Source organism: Enhydra lutris, unplaced genomic scaffold (genome assembly GCF_002288905.1).
Source record: "Enhydra lutris kenyoni isolate GAN:26980312 unplaced genomic scaffold, ASM228890v2 scaffoldscaffold7, whole genome shotgun sequence".
In the NCBI taxonomy this organism is placed as follows: Eukaryota; Metazoa; Chordata; class Mammalia; order Carnivora; family Mustelidae; genus Enhydra; species Enhydra lutris.
Window position 1 is genome coordinate 40430255 of NW_019154091.1, and position 22525 is coordinate 40452779.

Genomic DNA, 22525 nt, shown 5'->3' on the forward strand with positions numbered 1-22525 from the left:
CTCTATGCAAGTTAAAAAGCAAAATCAAACTAAAATCCCTAAACTAAAACTCTCCCTTTAGCCACACTCATTAAAATTAAGAACCATTTTCTTGAAAGGAAGCAATTGCATACTGATCTCAGACCCTGATGTGGATCGTTTGTAGAATACCAATGTGTAAGTATCATGGACAAAGACTACACAGGCACCAAAAATATCCCAAGAAAGGAGTGGATTTGGTTGCTGGTTACTGTCGTTCTTTCAACAACTTACATTCATGACCTAGAAGTCATTTTTCATTCATTCATTCACTCCTTTGCGCTCACACCTTCAAGCACTCATTCATTCAAATACATTACTGAAGGCTGCAGTACACCAAGCAATGTGCTAAGCGCTGGCGATGGACAGAATTAGAACACAGCTCCAGTCCTCAAGAAGCTTACACTCTGATCCCAGAAATCTTTGATTCTTTTATCCCCTACATGCAGTCATGAAAATTATGTAATGCTTTTTCTTTCCATCTCTTCCTTGTCTCTGCCACAGATAAAGTCATTACTTGGTGGCTGAGTGATGAAGTTGCTTTCTAGTTGGAATCAATACCCCTAGTCTCTTCTCCTTCCACAAACTCTTTATACCGCTCTCTCATCACCTTCTACAAAGATGGCTCTGGTCGTGTCATATCCCTCTGCAAATACTTTCAGTAGCTTCCCATTTTCTGTAGAAAAAAAAAAAAGATAAATTCCACAACTCAGCTGTTATTATTGGGAATACCAATAATTGCTACCATTTCTTTGGGGCTTACTAGGTGCTAGCCACTATGCTAAAGACATTACATGCATTATCTCATTTATTCCTCGTGCCAACCTTTCAAGACAAGAACTATCATCTTCATTTTACAAAAGAGAAGAATGATGTGAAGAGGTAATCACTAACTTTCCCAAGGTCACACAGACAGTCAGTGCCAGAATGACTTCAGAGCCCACGCTCTTACCCACTGGACTGGACTACCATTCTGCTCTTGCATGAGTCTCGACCCTGTACAAGCGTGCCTCTGTACCTTCACTCCCACTGGGTCTCCCGTGTGATATGTCCTTCACTTTGTCCATGCCTTCCACGTATAAGCCAATTTTAAGTCCCCTCTTCCCATGGACTCTTCCTAGACCATGGTAATATGCATGGACCTCCTCATCCTCTGAGCTCCAATAGTGCTTCTCTTTTCTACTACTCATTTGGCACTACGAGAGGTCCTGTACCATATTTTTAGAGAAATATCTCATATGTCTCAGGCACAGTACTGAAAATACCTTGAGAACATGCAGTCCTCAAAATACTTAATAAATATTGTTGTTTTTGTGGTATGATGCATTTAATTAGACACTCAATAAATTAATGTTGTGTGAGTAAATGAAGAGTTTAGACATTAAAACAATGAGGGAGGGCACCTGGGTGGTTTAGTCAGTTAAGCCTCTGCCTTCAGCTTAGTCACGATCCCAAGGACCTGGGATCTAACCCCGCATCAGGCTCCCTGCTCTGCAGGGAGTCTGCTTCTCCCTCTACTTCTCCTCCCACTTGTTCTCTCGATCTCCCTCTCAAATAAATAAATAAAAACCTTTTTTTAAAAATAAGACAATGAGGGAAGTCTGTCACTAACTTCTGAATGATTATGACACACATACAATTCTCTTATCAGGATGGATAAAGAAAGATCTTGTCGAAAGTACTGTATTTCTCTGTCCGGCATGCCACAAAGAACAGACAACCCCAGGGAGTTACAGGGGTTCCAAAATCTTTCTAAGTAATCAGACCAAGGAACATCATGAAAATCCTTGCTCAGATCCTCAGTTCAAACAAGAGCTAAGTGGAACTTGAGCCCCAGGGTGAAAATGGTGGACTTTCCAAACAAACATCTGGCAGCAGTATAGGCTAAAACTGGGTGGAAGGGACGCTGAGAATTCCCACCTCCTCCCCAAACTGCAAGAGCCGGTTTTAATTACTGCTCCAACCTAAACCATGCAGAGGCCTCTAGGGGCCACAGAGCTCCACGGCACATTGGCTGTGTCCTTCTACCACTGACCCCCACCCAATAGATGGCAGGATGTGATGACCACCTTACACGTCACACCTGGAGAGACTGCCAATCGGAGAGTGATCTCCAGCGGAGAAGCCCAGTTGGAGGCAAGAGATGATCAAGTGCCTATACCCTTTTCATCTTTGCAAACTGGAGGCAGACCAGGGTCCATGCCTTCACTCCTCTGCTAAGAGTAAAATGGCATGTGGCTTGACAATGAAAGGCTCTGAGCACAGCCTTGGATGCCTTAAAGTAAGCATTATGTTTTCTGAGGAATGAAAGAAACAGAGAAGCTCGAGGCCTTTGGATACACACTCTGAAAAGGAACTGATCATATGTTCCATTTGCTAGTAGCCTTTTCCATTTTTAAAGTGGTTTTATAGATGTCCGTATGACCGCGGCCTCTCATCGACCCTAGCAGAGGGCTTGGGCGGCACTAAGTATCCTCTGCTTTGTACATGTGGTGAGAAGAGCCCCAGGCTGGCGAGAAACCCCACAGTGAGTGACTGGCAGGGCTGGGGAGAGAGCCTGGCTGCCTCTCACGCCTCCTCTAGAACCAGGGCCCCTCCGGCACACGCTTCTTTCCCAAGAGTGAAGGAACTGGAATAGAAAATCGCTTGGTTTGATTTGGTTGGCTTTTCTTTTTTCTTTCTTTCTCTTTCTTTCTTTCTTTCTTTTTTTTTTTTTTTTTTTTTGCTTCCATTCCTGTTTTGAATGCATTCATTTTCTATCCCTTCCTTCCACCTTCTTATATTCCCTGTCCCTCCCCATCCCACACTCTCCCTCAGAGTGTCTCCGATGCTGCTTTGCTGGCTGGGTGGCTGCAAACCGCCTTGCGCCACAGCGGGTATGTGGAGCTCACAGGTTACACAGCTGTGTCCTTGGCCTGCCTGTTGCTTCTTCTCAGGGTTGGATGAATTATTATTATTATTATTATTATTATTATTATCATTATTATTGCTACTACTACTGTTACTATTACTATTATTAAGTGGAGGAAGGGTGTTAAGAACTGAGTAACTACAGAATTAATAGCAATTGGTGCTCACCTCGTATCCCCCTTAGTGGGACTGGGAGCCACCTCATTTTAACTCTTCAGGTTTGTTATGGACAAGTTAGGGACATTTCCAGGGTAGTAAATGCCCCAGGGTGAAATGCTTCCGGTGTTACCGTTATCTTCATGTACCTGACTGGTCAATATCTTGATGTGCAATCATCAGACAGATGACAAGCAGAGTTCTCAAGTCAGTCCCCTCATTTACTGCTAAGTTATGAGTGGGGGGGACATCAGAGGGGGCCAGGTGTGCTGGGGGGCTGTCAGCCTGGCCTCCCCGCCCTGCACTGAGATCTCACGGGCACACAAGGCACAGAGCAGCACAGAAAGGGAATAAAGGAAGATCTGAGGGCTATACTGTCATTCTACTCAGAGGGAGAAGAACTCTGAAATTGTCAAAGGTGAGGTCCTACCCTGGGCCTCTCTTTGTTTTCCCCAGCAAAATTGCTCATGCAGCTCCTGTTCGGAGACACACTTGCCCCGAGCTTCTCAAGGGGATGAAGTGACGTGGGTCTTGCGTGCCTCACCGGGAATAAAGATTTTCACCAGCTGCACTGCACATTGCTGTGGAATCCAGCTATTGCTGTCAGGCTACTAAGAAGGAAGATTCACTGTGGTGAATCAAGTAAATAAACATGCCCGGGAAACACTGTGGCAGCAGATAACAACGAGAGAAAAAATGAGAATTGGTACTATTTTTAGTGCTAGCTCTCTGATTATAATTGTACTTGAAGAGCAACTAGCATGAACAATATAAAGGCAAAGTTAATTTCAGACCCTGAGCTTGCTGCACCGTTCTTAGATTATTCAAAATGCAATGTGATCTACAGTCATTTTTCAGCCGTGTGACAAGGAAACTTGGAGCCATCTGAGTAGCTGCTGGGAGGATCGTGGGCAAAGGGAAGTTAAGGGAAGTTGATTATGGAAAGATATTTTTATTTTAAAAAAATCATATATATATATTAAAAAAATCTTATGTAGCGTACCCCACCCTCCCTCTCAAGCTAGCATTTACTGAAGATGTACAATGTGCCAGGTACGGTATTAAATTTTCTCGGTTAATTATCACATCAGTCTATGAAGTAGGTTGTGTTACTGTTTTCATCTTATAGAAACCACATAGCTTGTAAAGAGGGAGCTAGAATTTGAACCCTGTCTCCCTGACTCTAGAGCCAAACTGTTGTGCTGTTGTAGATACAGACAAGACATAATTCACACTTCCACTTTCTGTACTTGGATGAAAAAAGGAATTGTTAGTACCTGCACCGACAACCTACACATACATCACCAAGAAAAGGGCCCTAGGGTTGCTGATGGAAGCAGAGTTTCCCTAGTGAGGCAGAAAACCAAACAGAACAGAAACAGTGGCTCCAGCCTTCCAAACACAACTCCCGTGCCTTCTCCCATGGAACCACATTGCTAAGGACCCTCTCCCATGCTGAATCCCGGCCGGGAAACTCTGCTGAGCCTCACATCTCATCCCTCTTCCCAGATCAGAATACTGAGAAGCAGACACTCAGGTCCAGCATTTAACCACTACTCTTGCCATTGTCCAAGGACGCCGACCAACTCTGAGAGTTATCATGGCTCTCCTCTCCTTCCTTTTCCTGCTTTTGAGATACAAAGTAGCCAAGCTCCGACTCACAAGATGTGTGTATGAAAACAAACAACTTTCATTCATATAAACCACACTGAAGGCTGAGCATACAGGATCAATGAGGCGAGGAACAAATTTGCTCTATGTTATGCGTCGCTCTGGGCGCTAAAGTACTCGGTGCCCATGTGCGTGGCACGATCTGCGAAGAAAGCTCCACTGTTAATCATTGTTAAGTTTTCAGACTTAAAAAAAAAAAAAAAAAAAGATGAGGATCAACACAAACTGCAAGCACAGAACTAAGGGGAAAACACACCATACTAGCAAGGACCTACGATTAGGTCCTATGATACGGTGTTGCTGATCTCATTTCCAACAGCCTGTGGAAACACTTTTTTTTAGAAAGAACTTCCTAACTTTGTAATGGAAGTTAGTGGGACTATAGTTTTGCCTTTAAGGAAAAGTCTTATGCAGATAATTAGACTGGAATACATTTGTATCCATTTAAGAGCTTTTCAGTTCCAAGTGACAGAGGATCTAACTCAAACCAGCTTAACTACAAAGGGAACATATTAGCTTATGTAACAGGAGTAGATCTGGCTTCTGGCACAGACTAATCCAGGGGCTCAAACTCTGTCAGCAGAGTCTGCTCTCTCTCCACACCTGAGTTCAGCTCTCCTTCACGTTGCTTTCAGGTCACTGTCCACCTGGCGGCAAAAATGATTGTCAGCCACTCCTGTCCTTCACTCTCCAGGGTTCAAGGGGAGTTTGAAGAAAAAGCACTCTTCGTTCTACCCTGACTGGCTTACCTTGTTTCAGGCGCTCATCCTAGATCATATCCCTGTGGTCAGGAGGACTGAGTGAACTCTTTGGCAAAGACCAAATCAAATCTCGTGTCCACCCCTCCACAAGGGCTGAGAGGAAGAGCGAGTCGTCACTGAAAGTTCAAGGAATTATTTCCAAACGAAGGGGAAAAGGAGGCCTAAAACCAACAGACGTCCTCTAATGCATCTCTTCATAAAACAGAAGGACTTGTATTCACTTATTAAAATTATTCAGTGCCAAGATATAAAACATCTAACTATGAGTATGCATAAGCTTTTCTCGCTAATGTAGCATTCTTAGACGAACCTAAAATATTGCCACATACTTTGGGTACCTGCTGGCATGAATACGCTTGCAAAAATCACACAGATCTAAAAACAATTATTTTTAGTCACACAGATATAAAGTTAAAAATTTAAATCAATGATCAAGACCAAAGAACCTTATATTTTTATCTCAGATTAGCTCTTAACTCATAAAGTGTTATCCTGATAAATTTATGTAAACTTTCGGTGCTCGCATTCTTTATTTCCGGTTTGCCTTCCTCTCACAAAGAGTATGCCTGTGTGTCATATCTCTTCCGTGTGCCCCTCCAGATCCCCTCTACACTTCTCCAACCTCATATCTGCCCTGAGAAACTAACTTCTGTGAACTGCATTCATAGGCTCCTCTATCCTCCATATTCTGGTTGGGTTCAACCAGTGGGGAGACCAGAGTGGGAGATCAGGAGAGAAAAGGAGAGTGGGAGGCAAGCTGTGTCTCTCAACCAAAGGTCACAAAGGTCACAATTCCTATCAAAGGTGTCCTCTCTTCATGACTCTCTCCCTCAAATTTCCCATAGGCCTGGGGCTGGTAAGAGAAGCCACAGCTCCTGCACCTCCATGTGGTTCCCCCATTCCTTCCTTTTACTAAACTCTCCACAGCATTCCAAATTTGAGGGTGTCATCTATTTTCTACTGGGACCCTGATTAAGACAGTCTATAAAATTTTGATGGTGAGGGGAGCGAAGAGAAATAGAAAGGGTGACCAGGGACTACAGATGAAGAAGTAGAACTAATTATCTGATAACAAAATACTACAAATGGCACCAACCAATTTGATGTTTGCGTTAATTTACTTTTTCATTTCAATAGATCCTTTAAAACTCCCACATTAGATATGAAAACTACTAGATTAATATCAATACTCAATGAAAATTTTCCACTTCAGAGGGAGTTTTAGTACATGCCTTAGCTACATTTTTGGTGAATGAGAGAGGTGAAAGGAATGAGAGCAGTCCAGGAAAAACAGAAGACAATCCTTTTAAATTCTTTCCTTCTAGGTGCTTCTTTCATAACAAATCCCATTCACAACTCCCCACATTCTTTCCCAGCTCAGAGGAACCAGCTATTTCTATCAGAATCATTGATGTTTTTCAGAGCATTTGTTCCCTTTGCCAAAGTTCAGATGATTACGATGGCAAGAAGAGGAGCAGTGAGGGACAGAGAAAGTTCTAGAGGGATGATAGAAGGGTGAACTGAAGTGACAGAACTGAAGAGAAGATGGGGAGTGAGACCATGCATGAGAGGTGAGCACTGAGAGAACCTGACTGCAGAGGAGAGGGAGGCTCTAAGAAGACGCAACAGACAAGAGAAGGGAGCAGGGGGACCAGATGGCTAGATCACTGGATATTATGCAGTGCGATTAAATTGTCGGGGAGGGGACTGGCAAAAACTACATGGTTGCTCAGTAACCACAGAACAATAACCTGGAAGCATTTAGCCTACATTCTATGGGAAAAAAGAGCCACTGTCCTGTGCGGTTCTGCAAACACACTCTAAAATGGGCTGAGTTATCCATACTTGACATGACATACCCTGTTCTTTGCCAGACCAAAAGATTTTCTCCTTATAAATAGAGGGAGTTGGGCTGTCACCTTAGATGATCCAGTGAACAACAAAAATAGGGTGAGGGAGAGAAAATGAGATTGGCATCAAAACTCCCATGCCCTTAATTTGCATCAATTTTCCTATCAGCAGCTCACTCTTCCTCTTCTCAGGAAGGGGGAACTGCTTAGAAAGTGGAATAGGTTGTGCTCTCTCTAGTCTGTAAATCCCTGTCATTGCCGCTGTTTGTTTGTTTAGTTTTAATTACTTTTTAAAGACATTGTCAAGAAAACCAAGGAATGGTCCTGGCTATTGGCCTTTCCCAAGTCTAGATTTTTTTTCTTTTTTTTTTTCAGTCTGCCCCTATCCATGGCAGCTTCTTTCAGTTGCCCAACTAATTCTGCATTTTAATGAAAAGTGTTATCCTCTTCCTATTCAGTTTAAGATAATTATTGCCCAGACAAATCATTATAATTAAATTCAATTTAAAAGTGAGACCCCACCTGTAACCATATGTTAGACCTGCCTTTGGATAAGGAAGTTAGTATTTTCACTTTGTATTAAAGCAAAAGTGTGTAATGGTAGATTTTCAATGGAGATGGTTAAAGAGATTCGCTTCTTCTTTTAAATGATTAATTACAACTCACCTGTCTCTGAAAGGAAATTACTTGACTCTTAGAAAAACATTTTCATTAAATAGAACTACCATTGAGTAAGCTTCTATCAAGCAGTTCTGGTACTGATGCAGAGAAATAAATTAATCGAGATAAGAAAAAAATAAGGTGCTTTCAGGAGATATATGAAATGGAACTGAAACATACATAGAAGGTTCCTATAGAAAATATCTGGCATTGGGGCGCCTGGGTGGCTCAGTGGGTTAAAGCCTCTGCATTCGGCTCAGGTCATGGTCTCAGGGTCCTGGGATCCAGCCCCACATCGGGCTCTCTTCTCTGTGGGGAGCCTGCTTTCTCCTCTCTCTCTCTGTCTGCCTCTCTGCCTACTTGTGATCTGTCAAAAAATTTTTTAAAATCTTAAAAAAAAAAGAAAGAAAAAGAAAATATCTGGCATTGTTTGGCTCTCCAGTATCCTTTCCATTTCCTAAAAGTGTTCTGAATTTTCCCCAAAAAATCATTTTCTCATTCTCACCCAGAATTTGCAAGAATTAGACCCTCTCAGGGTGCCTGGGTGGCTCAGTGGGTTAAGCCTCTGCCTTCAGCTCAGGTCATGATCTCAGGGGCCTGGGACTGAGCCCCACATCGGGCTCTCTGCTCAGCGGGGAGCCTGCTTCCCCTTCTCCCTCTGCCTGCCTCTGCCTACTTGTGATCTCTCTCTGTCAAATAAATAAAATCTTCAAAAAAAAAAAAAGAATTAGATCCTCTCAAACCAAGGGCTGATGTGACTAAAAGCCAATCAGACTTGTGTCAATCAGCATGTCTCATGCCCCTGGCAATACTGATCTGATTAGGAATCAGAGCCAATAAGATGTTGCTGGAACTTTGGGATGAAGAAAATTCCTCTCTCTTCAAGAGCCACTTGAAAAAACTTTTTTCTCCTAGAATATATAGTATGAAGATGAAAGATCTAGGACTCCTGCAGCCATTTTGCAATCTGGAAGGAAAAGTGTCAGAGGTCCCCAGGGCATGAAGCTTGTATCTAGAAAGGCAGAAGAATGTGACATCATTTGAGCCATCAGATCAAGGGAGTGTTACCTCCAGATTTTGTAGCCATGTGTACCCACTTTCACAGCTTAAGGTAATTTGAGTTTCCTGTCACTTGCAACAACAAGAATCCAGGAGTGAATTCTTTACCTGGATTGAGGCAAAGTCAGATGACCTCCCAGTCTGTGGTACAAAAAAAGGGGGGGAGGGCAAACAAATGTCAATGCCTACATGATTGGGACAGTGTATTATATTGGGGTTGCTGGGCCTACAGATCATCTAAGTCATCAGGAAACTTGGCAAAAATACATGTAAAAACTTGATGACCAGGGTGCCTGGGTGGCTCATGGGTTAAAGCCTCTGCCTTCAGCTCGGGTCATGACCCCAGGGTCCTGGGATCGAGTCCCGCATGGGGCTCTCTGTCCAGCGGGCACCCTGCTTCTCCCTCTCTCTCTGCCTGCCTCTCTGCCTACTTGCCATCTCTGTCTGTCAAATAAATAAATAAAATCTTTAAAAAAAAAAAAAACTTGACCAATGATTTTAAGAAATTACTTTTTAAAATTCGGTGAATTGAGAAAGAGAACTAAGATAAACATAATTTCCCTCTAAAAGATGAGGGAAAGAATGTTAGAAGATACAGGCAAATTTAATTCTCTTCTCCAAGTATTATTTCTTTAGAGTCATTTAAGAACAAGAAACTGTGCTAGAACTTAATAGAGGTGATCACAAAGCTCTGTAAGACAAAATCTATCCACTAAAGGCATTTTTTAATCATATAGGGAAGCTAAACATGTATGCTTATAGCATCTAATTGCAACTCAGTACAAGCCAAGTGCTGAGAAATTATTTCCATAATCTTTAACAGCTTACTAAGCATATTCACACTCATTGTATCATTTGATTCTCACAACAGCCCTTTGAGATGGGCAGTTACACTTCCCTATTTGGCACAGATAAAGAAACTGAGACCCAAAGTGTGTAAAAATAAATATCAATGAATGTCACTAGGGCATTATTTAAAAGAAAAGAAAACTAAAAACTGGGTAAATAGGGTGCCTGGGTGTCTCAGATGGTTGAGCATCTGCCTTCGGCTTGGGTCATGATCCCCGGGTCCTGTGATCAAGTCCCGCATCCAGCTCTCTGCTCGGCGGGGAGCCTGCTTCTCCATCTCCCTCTACTGCTCTGCCTGCTTGTGCTCTTTCACTCTCTCTTTCAAATAAATAAATAAAATCTTAAGGGAAAAAAACTGCCTAAATATCCATCAACAGTGGAGTAGCTGAACACATGATCTTCCATACAAGGGGATGGGAAGCAGCTGTTAAAAAATAAGGAGGTGCGGGCGCCTGGGTGGCTCAGTGGATTAAGCCACTGCCTTCGGCTCAGGTCATGATCCCAGGGTCCTGGGATCGAGTCCCGCATTGGGCTCTCTGCTCAGCAGGGAGCCTGCTTCCCTTCCTCTCTCTCTGCCTGCCTCTCTGCCTACTTGTGATCTCTGTCTGTCAAATAAATAAATAAAATCTTTAAAAAAAATAAAAAAAAATAAGGAGGTGAATGAAGTACTTTCCTGGATAGAATGGAGTAAGCACACTCCACCCTATCTCCTACTGGGTTAGGATTGCCAGATCCAACAAATCAAAATATAGAATATTCATTTTCATTTGATTTTCAGATACACAATTTTTTTAGTGTAATATTTGATAAAGTTATACTAAAAAGATGCAGAATGTCTTGTATTTTGTCTGGTAAGCCTAGACTGAAGGCAACTAAAAATCTAGACAAAATGCATAGAGAAGTTATCTGAAGACTCTGAAAAGTTAATGGTAGCAGAAAGATTGAGGAACAAGAACTTGAATTATGAACAATCTGGTGGTGAATTTCTGGGGTTCGTTTGTTTTCTTCCTCATCTCCCAGCCTGAACTGAAAAGCAACCCAAATCCCAGAGCAGTGGATCCAGCACAGACAGCAAGAGCTCCAAGAGAAGCTCTCCCTTTCTGGTCTGAGGAGGGAGAAATGGGGCCCTTAGTAGTACAGAAAGATTGAGAAAGATCTTCTGGTTTCTTTCCTTCCTTCTTTCCATCCTCCCCCCCACCTTTCCTTCCCTCCCTTCCTTCCTCCTCCTTTCTTCCTTTCCTCCCTCCCTTCCTTTCTTCCTCCCTCCTTTCTCATCCAGTTTAAGATCTCAAGAAACCCAGTCTCAAACCAGCTGGGTGGTGGCTAGGCAGAGATGCAGCAGTGGCCAGGCAGGCACCTAAAACTCTGAGAAGAATTCTTTCTCTCTTACAAGAGGAACCGCAATCTGTAGCATGTAGGGGGAAATCCCACCGGTTTTCCCTCTACTTATCTCTTCCTACTGCTTAGATAGAAGGGTGGACCAAACTATAGGAAGTGTGTCACTTGGTGGAGAGATCAAATACTTTGCTTTCTAGCCAAAGGACCAGAAAGAGGTACCTTTGGGTGCCAGAGAGTGTTGGGAGATTGAGAAGAGGAGGCTCAAAAAAGGATCCCACATAATGATGATGAAATCCTGGGTCCACCCTTGATGTATGAAATGATGTAAACCAGTACACAAAAGCTTGAGGACTGAACTATCAGGTAGACTACCACCCAGGATCCAGTTTGCCCACTGAGTGGTGCACATATAGGACAGATTTGTAAAGCATTGCAAAGGCTTTGAAAATTGAGCTGAGTTAGAAACACAGTCCACAGAAAACAAGTAGGAACCTATAGCCTAAATATAACTGGGTTGAATGCCTCATGTGGTACCCAGTTTTCAAGATGGCCCCATGACCCCACATCCTGGTATTCACACCCTCGTGTTGTTCCCTCCCACAGTGTACCAAAATTGGTCTGCGTCACCAACAGAATATAGCAGGAGTGATTATTTGTCTCTTTTGAGGTTATAAGTACTGTGGCTTTAATCTTGGGTTCACTCTGTCTTGGGATCCCTCTATCTGAGGGAAGCTATGTCATGAAAAGCTCTATGGAGTGGCAAGAAACTGAAATTTCCTGTCCATATCTACATAAATGATCTTGGAAGTGGATCCTCAAGACCCAATCAAGCCTCCAATGACTATAGACCAGGCTAACACTTTGTTTGCCGCATCATGACAGCCCCTAAACCAGATCCACTCAACTAAGTCATTCCCAGATTTCTGACACCCAGAAATTGTGTAATAATACATGGTTTCCTGTTTTAAACTGCTGGGTTTGGGGTAATTTGTTATGTAGCGGTATATAATATGCCTCCCAAAACGACCAAGCAAAGGGGCACCTGGGTGGCTCAGTCAGGATCATGAGATCAAGGCCCACATCAGGCTCCTTAAGATTCTCTCTTCCTCTCCCTCTGCCTCTCCCCACCTCTCTAAAAACAAAACAAACAAACAAAAAAAAAGGCAAAAATGCTACATTCTCCATAGCATTCAAAGAAGATATAGTTTCTCATAACATAACACTCAAATGATGCAATAGCAGTGAGGCAATCCAAATTACCTGACAGATGAAGAACTGAGTAAAACCTCAACAATTCGCAAGGAAAAAGACAATCAACAATAAAGAAACTCAATTTTAAAGTGTTGGCAAGGATCTTAGACTTATACCTAAGTACTTCATTTTTAATAAAATAGTTATAAAGTGTATTTTTATTTCACTTTCTAATTGTTCATTGCTAGTATATAAAATATAATTTTTATATTGAACTTGTATCCTGTAATTTTGCTAAATTCACATGTTAGTTCTAGAAGCCGTTAAGTAGATTCCTTAAGATTTTCTTTGTAGACTCAATCATGCTGAGTAAAAGAATCTGGTCTCAAAATGCCTGCATGACTCCACTTATAAGACAGTCTGGAAAATGCAAAATTATGAGGATAGTTCCAAGGTGGGGAGAGGATTTAACTACACATGAGCAAAGGGAGGGAATTTCTGGAGTGATGTAAATGCTCTCTCTTCTAAATATGATGTTGGTTATACAAATCAATCTATGTGCTTAAGACTCATAGAACCATACACCAAAAAATTAAGTGCATGAATTATTTAAAATGCAAAGCAATAAAAACTATTTAAAATTAGGGAAGATGTATGAAACATATATTACTTATAAAAAGTTACAAAAGTTTTATATAGTAGGAATTCATTATTCTAGGGACAATGTATGAATGTGTATGCATGTGTATCATATGTGTCTGCATGTATGTACTACATGAATAGAGAAATATTTTTTCTATTTTTAATAAAAATGGATACAGAAGTATCTTTAAGGTTCTCAAGTAAACTCTTAAGTAGAATTGGGAAGGAGTAGGAAATTTTACTCACACAGAGTAAATTTTTTTAATATTTTTTTATTTTTATTTATTTATCTGACAGAGAGAGAGATCACAAGTAGACAGAGAGGCAGGCAGAGAGAAGGGAGAAGCAGGCCCCCCGCTGAGCAGAGAGCCCGACGTGGAGCTCGATCCCAGGATCCTGAGATCATGACCAGAGCTGAAGGCAGAGGCTTAACCCACTGAGCCACCCAGGCGCCCCACACAGAGTAAATTTTTAAATGGTATTTGTTACAACAAACTTGTACAAATTTGTAACATTGCTTAAATTAACATTTGTGTAATGAGAGAAACTGAGGTTCAGATAAATGTCTTGTTCAAGGTCATACAGTGACAGAATCAAAAGGATTCTAATATATGCCTAATATGATTTTCAATAGATGACAAAAAATGAATTTTAAAGCAAGTCAGAAAGGAGAGTGAGACTGGGTATTTGTGAAAGACTCTAGGGAGGAAGAGGCATTTGAGGTCACTCCTTAAAGGATAAAAAAAATTTTCAAAGGTGGAGATGATGGAAAATCTTTTTGATAAAGATCTTCTCTTTTTGATATAGAGAAGCTCTTCAGTATAAGAGCAGGGGCAGAAAAAAAATAAAGCTTCAGAATATTCCTAGTTAATTAGATAAATTACATAGGTATACATATGGTATTAGTATAAAATGATGCAGAAATGTTACAAGGCACAGAACTTTGGAAAGACTGTGTGGGGTTTGGTAATTGGGATACATTTATTGCCTCTGGCGAAATTTCAGGGGAAAGAAGCCAGAATGCAAAACGTTAAAGATGAGTGAACAATATGTAAGTAAGACACAGGAATATGTTTGGAATGAGAAAGAAAATGACAGGAAAGTAAGTAAAGAGAAAATGGCATCAGGGAAAGAATTTGGGGCAGGATGAGGTTTATGATAAAGGACAATAGACATTTATAAGACAATCTGGAAAAGGCAAAATTATAGGGATAGTTACAAGGTGGGGAGAGGCTTTAACTACAAGTGGGCAAAAGGAGGGACTTTTTGGAGTGATGTAAATGTTCTCTATTTCTCTCATTGAAATGTGGGGTCTATGGTCCTTCTCCCTTTGAGTATGGGAGAGATTTATGGTTATTTCAACTAATAGAGTGTAACATATATGAATGCTACAGTAGACGTTAAGATAAGTGCACATGCAGTGTCCATCTTGCTCACTGGAATACCCACACTCCAAGCTTCAAATCATCTTTCTTACAGAAGCCTGACACTTTTGAGTCCATCATGCCAAGAGAGAGCCAAACTAAATGGAGAAGCCACTAAGTGCACCAGTTGGCAGTATTTTTGTTTGATCCTCCTACACCGTACCTCAAACATGTTAGTAAATGAGCTTCCATGACCCCAGTCTCCATCCTCCGAGTCTTCTCAGATAAGGCCCCCAGCTATCATGGAACAGTGATAAGTCACACTGATGGTGACTGTGGCCAAATTCCTGACTCACAGGAAATGAGATGGCTGTTGTGTTACAAACTTTGTGTTGTATTGTTATGCCACAATGATAAGAAGAGATGACGTCCAATTGGTGGAAAACCCTATCATGTGTTTAATGGGCTATGATGCAGGTTGAGGGAGCTGGTAGTAAAAGATGAATCCTGGCTCAAGAAATTTATAATCAGGAGGCAAAATAAGATATGTACATAACCACCCAACCGCAGGTAACCATACATAACCACCAAGAAGGTAGAAAGTTGGTAATGCCGCTAAGTGACAGTTCTTTTCAAAAGGTTTGCTGCGGAGAGTAAAAAAAGTTCAGGGTGAGGCTAGAGTTTTGAGGAGTTAAAGTGCTTGGAATTACTACAGTGAATGTTTTAGGAAGGCAACAAGACATGCCTAAAAAGATTGTTCAACAGCAATGAGAACCCAGCCGGATTTAATAGCACGGATTGGAAAGGGGCTTATCAGCCCAGCCGGATGTCTTCTAGCTATATTCAACAGTTTGGAGGAAAAAGTTGAAAATTCAACAGGGGGAGAGATCTGGTTTTGATGTGGCATGACAATTACTTGCGTAGTCCTTAATTCATTTAGCAAACGTTTATTGAACATCAACTATATGCCAGACTCAATGTGCAAAAGAATAAAAAACTATGTGTGGTGGGGGGTGGTGTAACAGAGTATAGAAGTATACTAAAATATGGAGGCTTCGAGGACACTGGAAGAGTGAAAGAACTTTTTTCCAGTGGAAATGAAATAGACCTGCCTTTTAGTATTTGTACTAAAATGAGCACAAATAGCACAATTAAGAGAAAGTTAAACTTCAGATAAATTAAGGCCCCCTGTATTCTTGAGATTGTATAATTAAGTAGGACCTGAAATGAGATCTGAGGGATGGTAAGGGTTGCAAGGAGGTCATAACTAAACAATACCTGAAGTTTGTTCAGTCTTGGTCTGACTTAATCTCTTCTGAACCATTTAATATCTTATTAGTTTGAGAATGGACAATGGCTAGCTTTGACAATGGACAGTGGATTTCAAGAATAGGTAGTTATTTCCCCAAAAATGCATTTCAAAGTTTGGCTGGGTTTATTTGCAGGGAAGCTTAAAGACCAGTGCTACCCATGTTTAGGGTTGAAAAGAATCTTTGGTGCTCTGAAAACTGAGAAGTGTCCTGACATCCTTCTCAACAGTTACTGAACAGTAATTTCAGCTGTTTGGGATGCTTATTTTCAGAGCCTCCCAATGCCTAATAGTACTCTTTGGCCCACATTTTTTAATACACTCACTAAAGATAAATGATGTTCTGTAGCCATGGGTCTATGAGTTATTTCAGGGCAGGATACACAAGCCTATCAGCATTTTTTACCAATTATAATTGGATTTATTATTCATACTTGGTTTTAGTAGAGCCAGGTAGATTTGACAGTTAAGTCTGATCACACAAATGTTATGTTCCTATGTGATCAGCTCACTACAAGAGACCCGGATCAAGAGCAGTCTTTGGGCTTCCTGGTAATAACACGCTTTGCTCACACCTGGTGGTGGTTTGAGACCTAGAGACAAAGAATGCCTTATTCCACCCAGTAATGGGTAAACAAAGAAACCTGGACATCGAATCTCCAGACACTTTAGGTATATATCTTCTTTTTTATATTGTACTGATTTCTTTGCCTGTAATAAAACTGCTCCTTGAGTATAAATGATTTGAGTCCTGTGAGCCTTTTCAGCAATCAGTATTGAAACTCATGAGGTGATTAATGAACAGAGCAAGGGGGATAGGAAGGCACAAAGATCTCTAAGGGGAAAATTCATTTATTTATTCAGCCTTTATTGAATGTTTATGGTTCCAAAAATCTCACTAGGCAACTGGCAGACAAAAATGACTCAAGCATGACCTTTGAACATAAGATGTTCACATTGTGAAGAAAAATATAGACATTCAAGCAAAATATCACAACCAATTGTAATAACTGCTGAAATAGGAGTGTACAAAAGCAACAAGGGAAAGAGTAAATCTTTTTGAGAGTTTGTTAGGGCTTTGTATTTAAGCGTAATCATAAAGAATGGTCATGAGTTGTCGGAAAGTAAAAAAAAAAAAAGAGAGAGAGAGAGAGAAAGGCAAAGGAGAATATATTCAAAGAAATAGAGGTATGATATTATTTATAAATTTTCATCAATTGAGATCTATTTAAGTAAATTGTAGTAATGTTTATGCAAGTGAATACTGTATAGTCATTAAAAATAATAGGAAAATTCTCTATATATTAATAAAGAAATATATCCACAACCATGTAGATACTTTTAATCCTAGAAGAAGACTGTCCAAGACATAAGTCTTGGTTTTTATAACTGAAACAATGAGGCAGAGAAATAGTTGAAAAAACATTAGTGGTAATTTTCCAAAATAGATTAAAGACATTAAGCCACAAATTAAGTCTTATGAATACCAAGCAGAATAAATAAAAAGAAAACCACACTCAGAGGTATAACAAAATTGATAAAAGCAAGACCAAACAAAAAAAAATAAAGAAAAATCTTGAAAACAGCCAAAGAAATAAGACTACCTTCAAAGGAGTAACAATTTGACTTCTGCATTATATCCCAACAGAGATACTAAGAGCCAGAATACAATGGAGTTATATCTTCAAAGTGTTGAAAGAAATAAACAACATCTTCAAAGTGTTAAAAGAAATAATATCCAAAAATTATACAGCCAGAAAAATTATCAAAAATTTAGATGCAATAAACTCATTAATAATGACTCCAAAATATCAAGCTAATAGAGGGAAGGAGGCAGAATAGTAAAAAGTGTTCAATAAAAAATAAGTCAAGAAAGGAAAGAAAAAGGAATATAGGATAGGTGAAATTAATAGAAAATAAGTAGTAAAATGGAATATTAAAACATAACATACATGCATTATTAAATTAAATATAAATCGCTTAAATGTTTTAATTTTTCCAAAAGCACATTTTTTAGGATTTTAAAAACAGCAACTCTATACTGCTTATAATTATACTACTTATAACTATATACTACTTATAATGTAAAATACAAGGTCATGTTTTGGCTAGCCACAAAAAATATTTCCCCCTCAAATGATTCCTAATTCCCAGTATTCATGCCCTTTTGTAGTCCCCTTCCCTCGAATCTAGGGTAGATTTGTGGCTTGCTTTGGACCAAGAAAATGTAATGTAAATGATGGTTTGTGACTTTCAAGTGTAGGTCAAAAGAAGCCTATATTACTCACCTTAATTTCTTGGAAAATGTGCTCTGAAGAAAGATAGTCACCATGTAAGAGGTACAAATACTCTAAAATTGCCATGCTTTCATAGGGCAAAAAGAAAAAAAAGAGAGAGAAAGAGCAAGAGAGACAAACCAAGAAACAGACTTAAAACTATTAAAAAATAATAATAATAATAAAAATAAAAAAATAAACTATAGAGAACACACTGATGGTTACCAAAGGGGAGGTAGGGGGGAGGGGAATGGGTCAAACAGGTGAAGGGAATTAAGAGTACACTTATCATGATGAACACTGAGTAATATGTGAAATTGTTGAATCACTACATATTACAGCTGAAATTAATGTAACACTGTATGTGAACTATACTGGAATTGAAATTAAAAACTTCAAAAAAATCACCATGCTTTCAGAAATACAGATTGAGAGAAACTGTACCCAAGTAATATACCCAACAAACTTAATTTATACCTGGACATAATTTAGATAATGAGATCCTGGATTTTAAGACAGAGCTTAATGCCACAATGGAATGAAACTTTGGGGGCCCTGGTGGAGGAATACGTGTGGGAGGAATAGGAATCATTGCAGGCCAGGGAGCAAACTGTAGTAACTAGGTCTTCAAATATAGCTTTCTAGTAAATCATACCTCTAGTATTTATACTCCTGTGTAGCCCCTTCCTCCTTGAATCTGAGCTAGCCCTCTAATTCATTCAGGACTAACAGAATATGGCAAAGTGGTGTTATGTGACCTCCACAGCCATATCACTAGAAGCCTGTGACTTTTGTCTTAGTCTCCTCAAAGATGCACCCTGGCCAGTCACATCCAGCCAAATCAAGCCCTTGCAAATTTCAGGTACCATATGATTGCAACTGCATGATGGAACCCCTTCCCAAATGAGAGCTGCTGAGCTATGCCAAACCAACCCACAGAACCATGAGAGATAATGACATATTGTTACCTTCAGCCACTACGTTTTGGAACGTTCTGTCATGCGTTGATAGATAACTGAAATAGGATTAAAAGACTTAAAATAAAGGGATGAAAAATAAATATACTAGACAAACCCTAAAAGAAAATTGTTGTAGCAATATTATTAACAAACAAAGTAGACAAAATGTAAACAACATTATTATAGATTGAGGCAAATTTCACAATGATAAAAGATTTAATTCACTAGGAAGATAAAAATTAAAAATATGTATATACTTGGGGAGCCTGGGTGGCTCAGTGGGTTAAGCCTCTGCCTTTGGGTCACATCATGATCTCAGGGTCCTGGGATCGAGTCTTGCATCGTGCTCTCTGCTCAGCAGGGAGCCTCCTTCCTCCTCCTCTCTCTCCCTGCCTGCCTCTCTGCCTACTTGTGATCTCTCTCTGTCAAATAAATAAATAAAATCTCTAAAAAAATGTATATACCTGATAACAAATCCTCAAAATATATAAAGCTTAAAAAAGTGATAAAACTCTAAGGGGGAATGGACAAATCCACAATCACATTGGGCAATTTTAACAATCTCTTTAATTTACTTGTAGATTAAGTTGAATAAAGAAATCATTACGGACAGAAGATCTGAACAACAAAACTAACAAATATGAATTATATATATATGTATATATACATATATATGTATATATATAATATATGATTAATGATTATATATATATATGATTAATGATTATATATATATATATATGTATATATATATATATAACACTGCACTCAACAACTATAGAATACATATACCTTTTAACTGTGCATAAAACATTTGCAAAAAAAAAAATAGATTATAAACTGGGCCAGAAAAGAAATAACAAATTCCAAAAGAATGATAAGATACAGAGAGAGGCAATTATCATATGGTTTCACTCATATGTGGAATATAAGAATTAGCACAGACGATCACAGGGGAAGGGAGGAAAAAACAGAATGGGAAGAAATCAGAGAGGGAGACAAACCATGAGAGACTCTTGACTCTAGGAAACAAACTGAGGGTTGCGGAAGGGGAGGTAGGTAGGGGAATGGAGTAACTCCTTAATGGGCATTAAGGAGAGTATGTGATATAATGAGCACTGGGTGTTGTATGCAACTGATGAATCATTGAACACTACATCTGAAACAAATGATGTACTATGTGTTGGATAATTGAATTTAAATTTTAAAAAATGATAAGGTATAAAATTTGTCCAATACCAAAGGCAATTAAGCTAAAAATTAACAAGAGAAAGATAACTAAAGATCATATCTTTGGAAATTAAGAAACACACTATAAATAAGATACGGGTTTTTAAAAATACCATGATAGAAAATATTTGAACTAAATAACAAAATATTTCACTTCAAAACTTGTAAGATGCAGTTAAACCATGTTTTAAGAGATAGTCATAGTTTAAAATGTATATAAAAAAGGAAAAATACAATCAATTAAGCATTTTAAGAATTAGCTTTTCTTAAAAAAAAAAAAAAAATTAGCATTTCTGAGGTGACATCACCAAAATGGCAAGGTAGAAGACCCTAACTTCCATTTCCCAACAAAGATCAGCAATCAGACAAAAATAGCTCTGGGGGAGCTCTAGAGTCCATTTTAGAAATTTGAACAACATAGTGGAACAAAAAACTTGAGATTCACTGCAAAAAAAGAGAAGGAACACAGCTTCATTTTGTCTGAATCATCCCATCCCCCCAGCAGGCATTACTCAGCGCCAAGAGGGAACTTCCCAGTTAGAGAGACATACCTTTGCCAGGAAAGAGAGAGTGGGTGAGTGAGCAGCTTCTCCAAACTTTCAGAGTACCACACAAACCTCCCACGTTTTTACCCCATCCAGACCAGCAAAGTGGAGATGTTGAGAGACAGCTAGAAATAAAGAAAAGCAGGAACTATCAATAGCAACCATGCATGGGAGCCGTTGTGGTTCACAGCAACCTGCTTTACAGACAAGCCTAACAGCTCTCACCACTGAAGAAGGAACCAATGGCCCAACGACCAGCATAGCAGCCACCTATTTCCCCACTGTAGATTTCACCAGCTTCTGCCCCACAAGTATTCACGTTCCCATGAGTCCCTCCCACTCCCTACACCCCTGCCCCCAGGGGAGCCCAGGAACCACACTGGCAATAGCTCAGGCCTCTCTGTCTATATGAGTGCACAGTGCCACGCCACAGCCTTGTGGCTGATCCCCACCACCATGCACACCCAGGGCTAACACCTCCAGCTGTGCAACGGCATGCCGCAAGCCCACCATGCATCACAAGCCTCCACTGCAGTGTGCATGCCTGGGAGGGAACTGGGGAAAGCATGCCAACAGCCACAGCTGCTTGGGAGCCTGAAACAGGCCTTGTCTCCTTTGTCACTTGCCTGCACTATCATGCTTACCTCCAGCAGGCCCCTCCTGTCCTATGTTTGCATGTTGCTAGCCTAACTCCCAGCACCAGCCTCTACTGCAGTGTGCACGAATAGGAAATAAGAGAGCACACCCATAGCCAGGGCCCCTGCAGAAACCAGAGCCTGTAAGTGGCCCTGGCCCTTGCTACTGGACCTGACCATGATGTTTGGCTGTCACCAATTAGAGACCCACAACTGGCCCCCACATTTACATGTGTGTGCATTACCAGCTCCAGTCCCCACCACAGCCTGCACTGGTCCCTAGCTACCTAGAGGGATCGCTGAGGACCCCAACAGCCCTTACAGCCACTGAAGACCTCCCACAGTGCTTGCCAAGAACCACACATGATATTGTGGACCCCAGAGTTGAAGAGACATCATGCCCCCCAATGACAGTGCTACCAAATGCCCCACACTTGGTGCCCTGCACAGCTAAACCCAGGATCACAACACACTCCCAGGTGCCTCCACCCACAGGTGAAAGTCTTCCCTTGCCAAAGCCAGTCTATAAAGTCTAGAAGAGGTGACTGTTGTTTCAAATGCACCTGCACAAGCCTACAAAATCACAAAGAATCAGGGAAACATGACTGCCCCATAGGAATGCAATAAACCAACACTAACTAGTCCAAAGAAACTGAGATCCAGGAATTGCCCAACAGAAAATTAAAAATAATTGTTTTGAAAATCTCAGAACTACAGGATAACACAGATAATTTAATGAAATCAAGAGAGCAATAAAAGAACAAAATAAGAAGTTAAACAAGAGACAGAATACATAGAAAAGAACAAAATAGAAATTTTGGAGCTGAAGGATACAAGGACTAAAATGAAGAATTTATTTTTGTGTGTGAATATTTTTTTAAATTTAAATTCAATTAACTACCATGTAGAACATCATTAGTTTCAGATGTAGAGTTTAGTGATTCATCAGTTGCAAGTAACAGCCAGTGCTCATCACATCATGTGCCCTCCTTAATGCCCATCACCCAGTTACCCCATCCCCCCACCTACCTCCTCTCCAGCAACCTTGTTTCTTTCCCATAGTTAAAGAGTCTTTCATGATTTATCTCCCTCTCTGATTTCT